The sequence below is a fragment of the Trichosurus vulpecula genome, chromosome 6 (assembly GCF_011100635.1).
Source record: "Trichosurus vulpecula isolate mTriVul1 chromosome 6, mTriVul1.pri, whole genome shotgun sequence".
In the NCBI taxonomy this organism is placed as follows: domain Eukaryota; kingdom Metazoa; phylum Chordata; class Mammalia; order Diprotodontia; family Phalangeridae; genus Trichosurus; species Trichosurus vulpecula.
Window position 1 is genome coordinate 141,156,286 of NC_050578.1, and position 10,086 is coordinate 141,166,371.

Here is a 10,086-nt window from a genome sequence, read left to right on the forward strand (position 1 = left end):
TGGCTGTATGATAAAGATATATTCTAAGTCTGTGAAGTTAGGAAAAAATATGCCTTTTTTGGTAAAAATTTAGTTTTGAAAATTATGAATTTGACAAACATCACATAAAATTAGCTTTACTACATACATAAAACAGAAGAAGATTGTATTTGAAACTGCATCTGTTATGTACAATTTGCTTTACACAGACATATATAAATTAAAAATGTGTCTTGCTAATCATGTGTGTTGGGGTCTGCCACCCCCCCAACACCCAGGCCTTTGTCCAGCAAAGACCTGATCTCGAGGACAATGAATGAGGCGGGAGCTGAGATGGTTAGTAACTCCGTTTATTGTTTCAGCAAGCAGGATTTTTATGCAGTACTAGCCTTTGTTACTGGGTGCAAGCAAGCTTGTGCACGATCCTCTAAGCCTATCAGGAGCCCCAGGGCCATACATCACAGCTCGTGGACAACTCGTGTCCAGTGCTTATTTGGAAAGGGAGCATGTGCTGTTCACAGCCTACCTTATCAGAGGAGGAGGAGCCGAGCCAGACTGTGTAGCCCAAGATAATTCCCTTTTTTTATGGGACTGTCCTTGGGGCCTCAACTCCCAAGCTCATCAGGCTCTCAAAAGCCCCTTACACATGTGGTTTTGGCCTTTTAATCTTTTCTGGGCATTTATGGATGCTTCAGTTTCCTTTTCTGGTTTGTTTGTTTTTGTTTAATTTATTTAATATATTTAGTTTTCAGCATTGATTTTCACAAGAGTTTGAATTACGCATTTTCTCCCCATTTCTACCCTCCCGCCCACTCTAAGATGGCGTATATTCTGGTTGCCCCGTTCCCAGTCAGCCCTCCCTTCTGTCACCCCACTCCCCTCCCATCCCCCTTTCCCTTCTTCTCTTGTAGGGCCAGATAAATTTCTACACCCCATTGCCCATGTATCTTATTTCCTGGTTGCAAAAACCTTTTTTTTGTTTGTTTTTGAACATCTGTTTTTAAAACTTTGAGTTCCAAATTCTCTCCCCTCTTCCCTCCCCACCCACCCTCCCTACGAAGGCAAGCAATTCAACATAGGCCACATGCGTATCATTATTTAAAACCCTTCCACAATACTCATGTTGTGGAAGACTAACTATGTTTTGCTCCTTCCTAACTTATCCTCTTTATTGAATTTTCTCCCTTGACCCTGTCCCTTTTCCAAAGTGTTTGTTTTTGATTACCTCCTCCCCTATCTGTCCTCCTTTCTATTGTCCCCCCTTTTTTATCTTCTTCCTCTTTCTTTCCTTTGGGGTAAGATACCCAATTGAGTGTGTATGATATTCCCTCCTCAGGTCAACTTCGATGAGAGCAAGATTTACTCATTCCTCCTCACCTGACCCCTCTTCCCTTCCTACAGAACAGCTTTTTCTTGCTACTTTTATGCGAGATAATTTACCCCATTCTATCTCTCCCTTTCTCCCTCTCTCAATATATTCCTCTCTTATCCCTTAATTTGATTTTATTTTTTTAGATATCATCCCTTTATATTCAACTCACCCTGTGCCCTCTCTCTATGCATGTACATATATATATATACACACACATACACACCTACATATATACATACATACACACATATATGTGTGTATATATATATATATACATACACACACACACACACACACACACACATATATATATATGCATATTCCTTTCAGCTACCCTCATACTGAGGTCTCATGAATCATACACATCATCTTTCCATGTAGGAATGTGAACAAAAGAGTTCAACTTTAGTAAGTCCCTTAAGCTTTCTCTTTCTTGTTTACCTTTTCATGCTTCTCTTGATTCTTGTGTTTGAAACTCAAATTTTCTATTCAGCCCTGGTCTTTTCACTGAGAAAGCTTGAAAGTCCTCTATTTTATTGAAAATCCATATTTTGACTTGGAGCATGATACTCAGTTTTGCTGGGTAGGTGTCAATTTCCTTTTTTGTTGGTGGGGAATAATAGGAAAGCTATTGATAAGTTCAGTGCCTATCTCCTCCCTCTTACCCCCAGTTATGGGGGAAAAAAAAAGAATAAAAAAAGCAAATACCTTGTATAAATATGTAATCAAGCAAAACATTCTCATATTAGCCCTCTCCAAAAATGTATATCTAGATCCATCAATGCTTTCAGGAGATAGTTTACTTGCTTCATCATCTGTCCTCTGGAATTGTGATTGGTCATTGCTTTTTTTAAGTTGTTAAGTCTTTCAAAAATATTTTTCTTTACAATGTTGCTTCATTAATTGTTCTACTTCTGCTCAATTCATTCTATATCAGTTTATATAAATCTTTCCCAGTTTATTTTAAACCATCCTTTTCATCATTTCTTACTGGCATTATTTCATTATTTTTTCCTAGCTCAATAAAGTAACATTTTTTTGGTTTGTTATGGCACTTGATGATTAAGCGAATTTAATTGTCATTTTTATTATACTTATATAAGTAATACAATATTGTATAAAAAACAAATACTTATATACTTTTATTATACTGTCATGATTTACCCATGAAAAATGAGTATTTCTCCAGTTATTTAGGTTTTTCTTTATTTCTGTAAAGAGTGTTTTATAGTTTTATTCATGTTCTTGGATAGGTCTTGGTGGATACACACCAAAATTTTTTATAAGTTCTGTGGTTATTTTGAAATGACTTTATCTTTTTATATATTCCTGATGGATTTTCATTTAATCTGTAGAAAGTAAAAGTTAGCTTTCATCTTTAGATATGCCTATTCCCTGAATATATTTTTCGTGTCTTATAGGTAGCATTCCTAGCATTATATTATTATAATGATGATAATGGGCACTTGCTTTACCTTTTATTAGAAAGATCTCTAGTCCTTTTCTATTATATATAATATTAAGTCTTAGCTTTTAGCTAGATACTACTTACTATGTTAGTGAAAGGTTTATTTATTCCTAGCTTTTTCTACTGTTTTGAGAGAATGTTTCTTGGATTTAAAAATTTATTTTTCCAGTAGTTATTGATATAATTATGTGATTTTAATTTTTATCAATGTTATTGTTCTAGTTTTTATTATATTGAACCAATCCTATATCCGAGTGTAAGTCCAACATGATAATAGTGTATACACTTTTTACTCTGTTATTGTACTAGCCTTTTTGAAAAACGTTTGATTTTTTTTTAATTGATGTTCATTGGGGATATTAGTCTGGTTTCCTTCATTTTGGTATCAAGACCGTATCAGAGAAAGTTATGAGGATATCTTTTCCTCATTTTTCAGATAGTTCATCTAATATTGTATTCAAATAGTCTTTAAAAGTTTAATAAATTTAACTTGTAAATTCAATTGTGAAGTTATTTTATTGGAGAATGTATCTGTGGCTCACTCATTGCCTTTTCTATTTCTTGTACTGTTAATCTGTGTAACTTATTTTTTGCAACCTAAGTTTCAACTGAGTTATCTATTTTCTTGCTTTATGATTTGGCAAAATAGTTTCTGATATTTTCCTTTATCGTCTTAGGTTGTTGTGAATTCTTATTTTTTATCTTTCATATAATTTTGTTTTCTTTTCATATAAAAAAGACTTTTATTTTAAAAAAATAGCTCCTTGATTTATTTATCAGTTTAATAAGATTTTGCTTTCACTTTTGTTAATCTCTTGGTTTTCAGAATTTCTATTTTGTGGGCTAATTTGGCTTTTCTGATTGGTTACCTTTTTAGTTTCTTTAAAACTCATGTCTATCTCTTATTGAGGAAAGTATTTAGAAGAAAATATTATGAAAGTTTTCCCCTAAGGACTAAAATTTGTATTCCACAAATTTTATTATGTTGACTTTTATGTGTATTTACTATTGCCTTCTGTGAGATGATTACTACCCTTACTTTTTTGACATAGTGAGTCCTCTTCTCTTCTTCCTTTTCCTCCCATTATATTTCTGTTTTCCTCCTATTTCCTTCTTCCGGCATCAAAATAGAGCAAGACCACTTCCAGGTCCTCTGCCTTTCATATTTGACTTTGTCTTTGACTCTTGAAGCCATTAGGATTTTGGGGAGATTCTCATGTGTTCTCCCCTATTAAAATGTAAACATGTCATTATCTTCTAGTCTTTTCCAATTGATCAAATATTTATATTAGCTTTTCTATATTTCTCTTGACTCCTGCATTTGCATTTCAAAGTTCCTACCCCAACAGTGGCCCTTTTTTTTTTAAAAAAAATAAATCAGCAATGCTTCAAAGGCCTCTTTCATTAACAATCCATTTTTCCTCCTATTGGATTCAGTTTGGCAGGTAGATTATTCTCAGGTGATGCCCTGGCTATGTCTTGGGTTCTGCCTTTTGTTAGGCTCCTGGGCATAATAGTTCCTGGACTTTCCCGAAATGGGCTTTAGGGAGGTGCCTCTTGAGTGTTTGACTGGGCACTTCCCTGACTTTGTCTCTTGGTGTGGCCCAGGAGGGTTGCTTGAATGTTGCTGAGTATTGGTCTAGCCCTGTCTTTTGCAGCGGTCCAACTCTGGGTTTACACCGTTTCTTGGACTGGATGCAGGAGCTTACGTCTGTTTCTCTTCAGTTCTTTTTTGGAGCTTGACTCGAGGTGTTTGTGAGGGATCCCTCAGTTCTTCAGTGGTATCTAGCTGGAATAAATTGTTTCCCAATAGTCTCAGTCCATTACATGGAAAATCCCAGGTACCAAGAACAATAATTAAAATTCAGACTCCAGTTTATGAGCAAGTTAACTGCCTCTCCTTAGGGATACAAAAACCAACATTAAGCTGTTGAAGGTTAAGCTAAAGGTTTTGTCTGTGCTATCAGATGTGTGTATGGAAGAGCACTGAAATTGATTGATGACTGATGTTGACTTCATTGAATTTTCCACATGGTTTAATTTTGCTCAAATGATACTGCCTTCATTACTGTGATTGGGGCTGTATAATCTGAGCTTTTGTACCTCCTTTTGCCCTCTAATTCTTATTTGTTTCCTTTTGGGGATGTTTTTAATAAATGTTTAAGTACCTGCTGTGTACTCAGCATTGTTTTGGATAGAGTGGAGGTATGGGATTAAAAAAAATTATAAACATGCTCTTTTCCCTGAGAGAGCTTAAAGTTGCAACCCATACAGATGAATTCTCTTTGGATAAACTTAGAAAATTTCTTACTCTTCACTTCTTTCAAATGTTATTTATCAGCTACCAAAATTGATATGTAATAATTATTTAATTACAACCTTCAAGGAGGTGCAGTGCAAAGAGCACTGAATTTGGAATCAGGACCTGGGATCAAATCCTGTCTCTGCCACTTTTACCTGCATGACTGTGAGCAAATTACCCTTCTCTCTGGGATTTAGTTTGCTTATATGTAAAGTGAAGGGTTTGGATCAGATCACCTCCAAGGTGCATTCTAGCTCTCAAGTCTATGATCCTGAGGTCATAGTTTAAGATTAATAGCTAAATTGCATTTTATCTTTTAAATAGCTTTTAAGAAAGATGTCTTAGATTCTTTTCTTAGATGAAAGAAGCACCTTAGACTTTATAGCACCCACCGTGTCTATCAGTCATTTTTTTGATGGACTTTCTTCTTTATTCATATAAGTATTTGCTGAATGAATTATTGATTTTTCCTATTTGTTTTTCTATTTACCTTCAATTTTAGTCAGTGATATTTTCTATTCTCATTCTCATGTCTAAGGTATGTCCCTTTTTTGGACCCTTGGACTCTTATGCAGTGATTTACCTATTGCATAAATAATACTCATCTTTTATTTTCAGTGTAATGACTGACAAGGCTCTTTGCTGTATCTATTCATAGCTGCCTCCTTCCAATCCTTTTTTCTTCTCTCCCTTCTAGAGCTCCTCTCTTCCTACTAACCTAGCCTCTAAAGCCAGTCTCTTCCCCTAGACAAGCCAGAGCCATAAACCAATAATTCAGTGACAAGTTAGACTTACTATTATACTTTGATCTGAAACTTTGGCTTCAGTAATCACTTTTTCTTAGTTACTTGTGACCAACATTTCCCCTCTCCTTTTCCCCTCCACATACCTTGTATCCCAAGTTGAGTGTTATTTCCCAGATCTGAATCTTTCTTTTGATTCCCCAGGACAGGGGCAAGAAAGAGATTCAGCCACTTCATCCTGTTGTGGCAGAGGTTGCCCCTGGGCTGGTGTGGTCTTTTATGTTTTCTTTGACCCAGGAAAAAACTAATATGAAGTTTCTTCATCTGAATCATTCTGTAGATCTTCTCCATGTAAGGTATTGTCTAGCTGTAGCAATCCATCTCATGTTTGAGGTTGGCCATTCTTAGAGTCTATTTGGCTGACTCACTTATGTTCTTAACCGGACAGTATGGCTATGGGCAATAGAGGCTTCTGATGTATTGCCTCCATAGGACCTCAGTTTCTCTGAGACTATTTTGTAGATTGTCAGGTTGCTCAATTTTTCAACGCTTTAAAAAATTATATTTAAAAAATCATTTTAAATTTAAATAGAAAATGAGGGGGAAAAAACCATTGCCATGTACACAACAGAACATAGGAGAGGATTAAATATAAAACAAATTTCCATTTCATGAAAACCTATATAATATATACTACACATTGTTTTCAAAGCTACTCAGCTTTTTTTTTTATTTTCTTCTAGGTTTTCTTTTGTTCTGTGCTGTGCACTTTTTACTCCCTCTCCACCCCCACTACACTTAAGATGTCTACAAACTGTCAACTTTCCACAGAGTTTGTTCTAAGAAAGAGACAAATTAGGTTGTGTCTACATTTTAATTACAAGCTGGTAACATGCATTGCATGGCAGTTACAGTCCAGAACTGGCTCAATTTCAGAGTTGAGGTGCCCAGTTTATATACCTTTTCAATAGGGACTGATATCACTCCACCATCATTTTACTTCTGGACAGAGGAAATACCTATTCTATCAGACCACCACCCAACCATACCAGACCACTCCCAGCCTTGGCTAGCAAGGCAGAAGAATCTCTACTCAAGCCTGAGCAGACCTTTCATTAAATCAGTTCAGCCTTGGATCGGCATTTGACTAGGATAAGACTCGATGCAATCTCATTATCAATAAAGTCCTTGTGAAGAACTTTAGAGAAGGGGAGGGAGGCAGAATCTTTGAGTTTCCAAGATACTGGTTACTAAGAAAAATCATTTTTCACAGAACATACTCATATATACACATATACACTCATATGCATATATGTAAGACCATACCATGCATATTTCCATTTGTCTTCTCTTGGTCTCAAGGTGGATAGCGTCTTCATAGGTTCAACTGTTTTTTTTTTTCAAATCAACCAACTCATTTCCTACCCCACAGCAATATTCGAACATAATCACATCCTGTCTGAGAGATTGTTTATGAGTTTCCCCCCAATTTTCTTCATTTCTTATATTCTTGGCTATTTGGTTTCATTTATACAAGAAAATCCTAACTGAAAATAATTGAAATTATCCATTTTAGTTTTTCAACTCTTTCAAGTCAAAATGTACTAACATTAAGTGCTTACTATGTGCTAGGTATTGTACTAAGGACTGGGAATATAAACAAAAACAAAGACAGTCCCTGCTCTCAAGGAATTTCCATTATAATAAGGAAGACATAAAAGAGGCTAAAAAGTATGGGTTGGGGGGGTAGGAAATAGAGGTGCCCATGGACTTGGAGAAGTTGAGACTGTGAGGATCACAACTCCAATTAAAGCTCGGGGGAGAGGGATGGTAAGCAGGGTGTGAAGGAGTGAGTAGGCTGCTGATCTGGGCACTAGGTGAAACTGGAGGTTCAGGCAGAAGTTCAACGATCAGAGGACAAGGGTGCAAAGGCAGAGGGATCTTAGAGGGTTATAAAGCTACAGAGGCAGAGAAGCTTGGCACTTATATTTCTAATTTGTTCTGAGATTATGTGAATGTAGTATTCTTACTGTTTAGTTGTTAGTGTTCATATGTATTTGTTATTGCTCTGGACTAGGTTATAAACTCCTTGAGATCCAGGACTCTACTCAAGGAGGGTTTTGAAAAATTTCATAATTTGTAAACTTCTAGTAGCTAATAGTGCCTTGCACGTAGTAGGTACTTACTAAATATTTGTTCATTGTCTTTGATAATTTGAAAAATAAGAAAGTATAATTGAGTGGGCAATAGTGTTGTTATATTCCTCAGTTAACCACACCTTGGGAAGACTAGCTCTTTGAGTCACCTCCATTAACTTGATGGCAGCTATGTAAATGGCTTCTAGGGAGGGAAAACAACCCTTTGGATTGTAGACTCCAAACTGGAAAGAAATTTCAGGAATCATAGATACTTTATTACATAACACACGTTTTAAAAAATGATACCATTGAAATAAGGGGAAAATTAGCTTGTGGAGGGCTGTAACAAGAACCCAGGTATCCCTGCTTCTGCATCTTAGTCGCTGCTTAACCCACTAATCACCATGAATGAGTGTATCTCTATCCACATTGGCCAAGCTGGTGTCCAGATTGTCAATGCCTGCTGGGAGTTGTACTGCCTGGAGCACAGTATCCAGCCTGATGGGCAGATGCCAAGTGACAGGACCATTGGGGGAGGAGATGACTCCTTCAACACCTTCTTCAGTGAAACAGGAGCTGGCAAACATGTCCCTAGAGCAGTGTTTGTAGATCTGGAACCATTGATGAAGTTCGTCCTGAAACCTACTGCCAGCTCTTCCATCCTGAACAACTGATCACTGGCAAGGAAGATGCTGCCAATAACTATGCCCATGGGCACTACACTATTGGCAAGGAAATCATCAACTAGGTTCTAGACAGGATTCAGAAGCTGACTGACCAATGCACAGGTCAAGGCTTCTTGGTTTTCCACAGCTTTGGTGGTGGGACTGGCTCTGGTTTCACCTCTCTGCTGATGGAATGTCTGTCTGTTGATTATGGCAAGAAGTCCAAGCTGGAGTTCTCCATTTACCCAGCCCCTAAGGTTTCCACAGCTGTAGTGGAGCCCTACAACTCCATTCTGACCACTCACACCACCCTGGAGCACTTTGATTGTGCCTTCATGGTAGACAATGAGGCCATTTATGATATCTGTCACAGAAACCTTGACATTGAATGCCCAACCTACACTAATTTGAATCGCCTTATTAGTCAAATTGTGTCCTCCATCACTGCCTCTCTCCAATTTGATGGTGCCCTGAATGTTGATCTGACAGAATTCCAGACCAACCTGGTGTCCTATCCCTGTATCCATTTCCCTTTGGCCACATATGCACCAGTCATCTCTTCTGAGAAAGCCCACCATGAGCAACTTTCTGTAGCAGAGATCACCAATGCTTGCTTTGAGCCTGCCGACCAGATGGTGAAATGTGACCCTTGCCACGGTAAATACATGGCTTGCTGTCTGCTCTACCGGGGTGATGTGGTTCCCAAAGATGTCAATGCTGCTATTGCCACCATCAAGACAAAACATAGCATCCAGTTTGTGGATTGGTGCCCAACTGGCTTCAAGGTTGGTATCAATTACCAGCCTCCCACTGTGGTTCCTGGTGGTGACCTGGCCAAGGTGCTTGCTGTGTACATGTTAAGTAACACCACAGCGATTGCTGAGGCCTGGGCTCACCTAGACCACAAATTTGATCTGATATATGCCAAGCGTGCCTTTGTCCATTGGTATATGGGGAAAATCACGGAAGAAGGAGAGTTCTGTGAGGCATGGGAGGATTTAGGCTGCCCTGGAAAAAGATTATGAGGAGGTTGGTGTGGATTCTGTTGAAGGAGAAGGTGAAGAGGAAGAAGAGTACTAGTTACCCAAAACTCATCAGCTTAAACACACTTAGCTTATCTGTTACTTAGGCAACTGTTGAGAAGGTACCATGATGGCATAAAGGCAGCCTTGATAGTACAGCTAGCTCTCTGGTTAGTTTGTTTACACTGTCAAAAGTGATCATATCCAAGTTTTCCATGTGTCTTTGTAAAAAATTTTCCATCGTGTCTATGAAATTAAAGTCTTTAAGAAAAAAATGCAAAAAAAAAAAGGAAAATATGGTACCTTTTGGCAGGAGAGAATAAATATAAAAAATAAACTTATTTACAATAACATTCAGTGGGAGCTGGGACCTAGGGGTGGATCATGTTTGTATTGT

The 10,086-nt window shown here is 37.5% G+C and overlaps 1 pseudogene; it reads left to right on the top strand.

Moving 5' to 3' along the window:
• Positions 1–8,406: 8,406 nt before the first annotated feature.
• On the top strand, positions 8,407–9,747 carry LOC118853448 (annotated as a pseudogene).
• Positions 9,748–10,086: the final 339 nt, after the last annotated feature.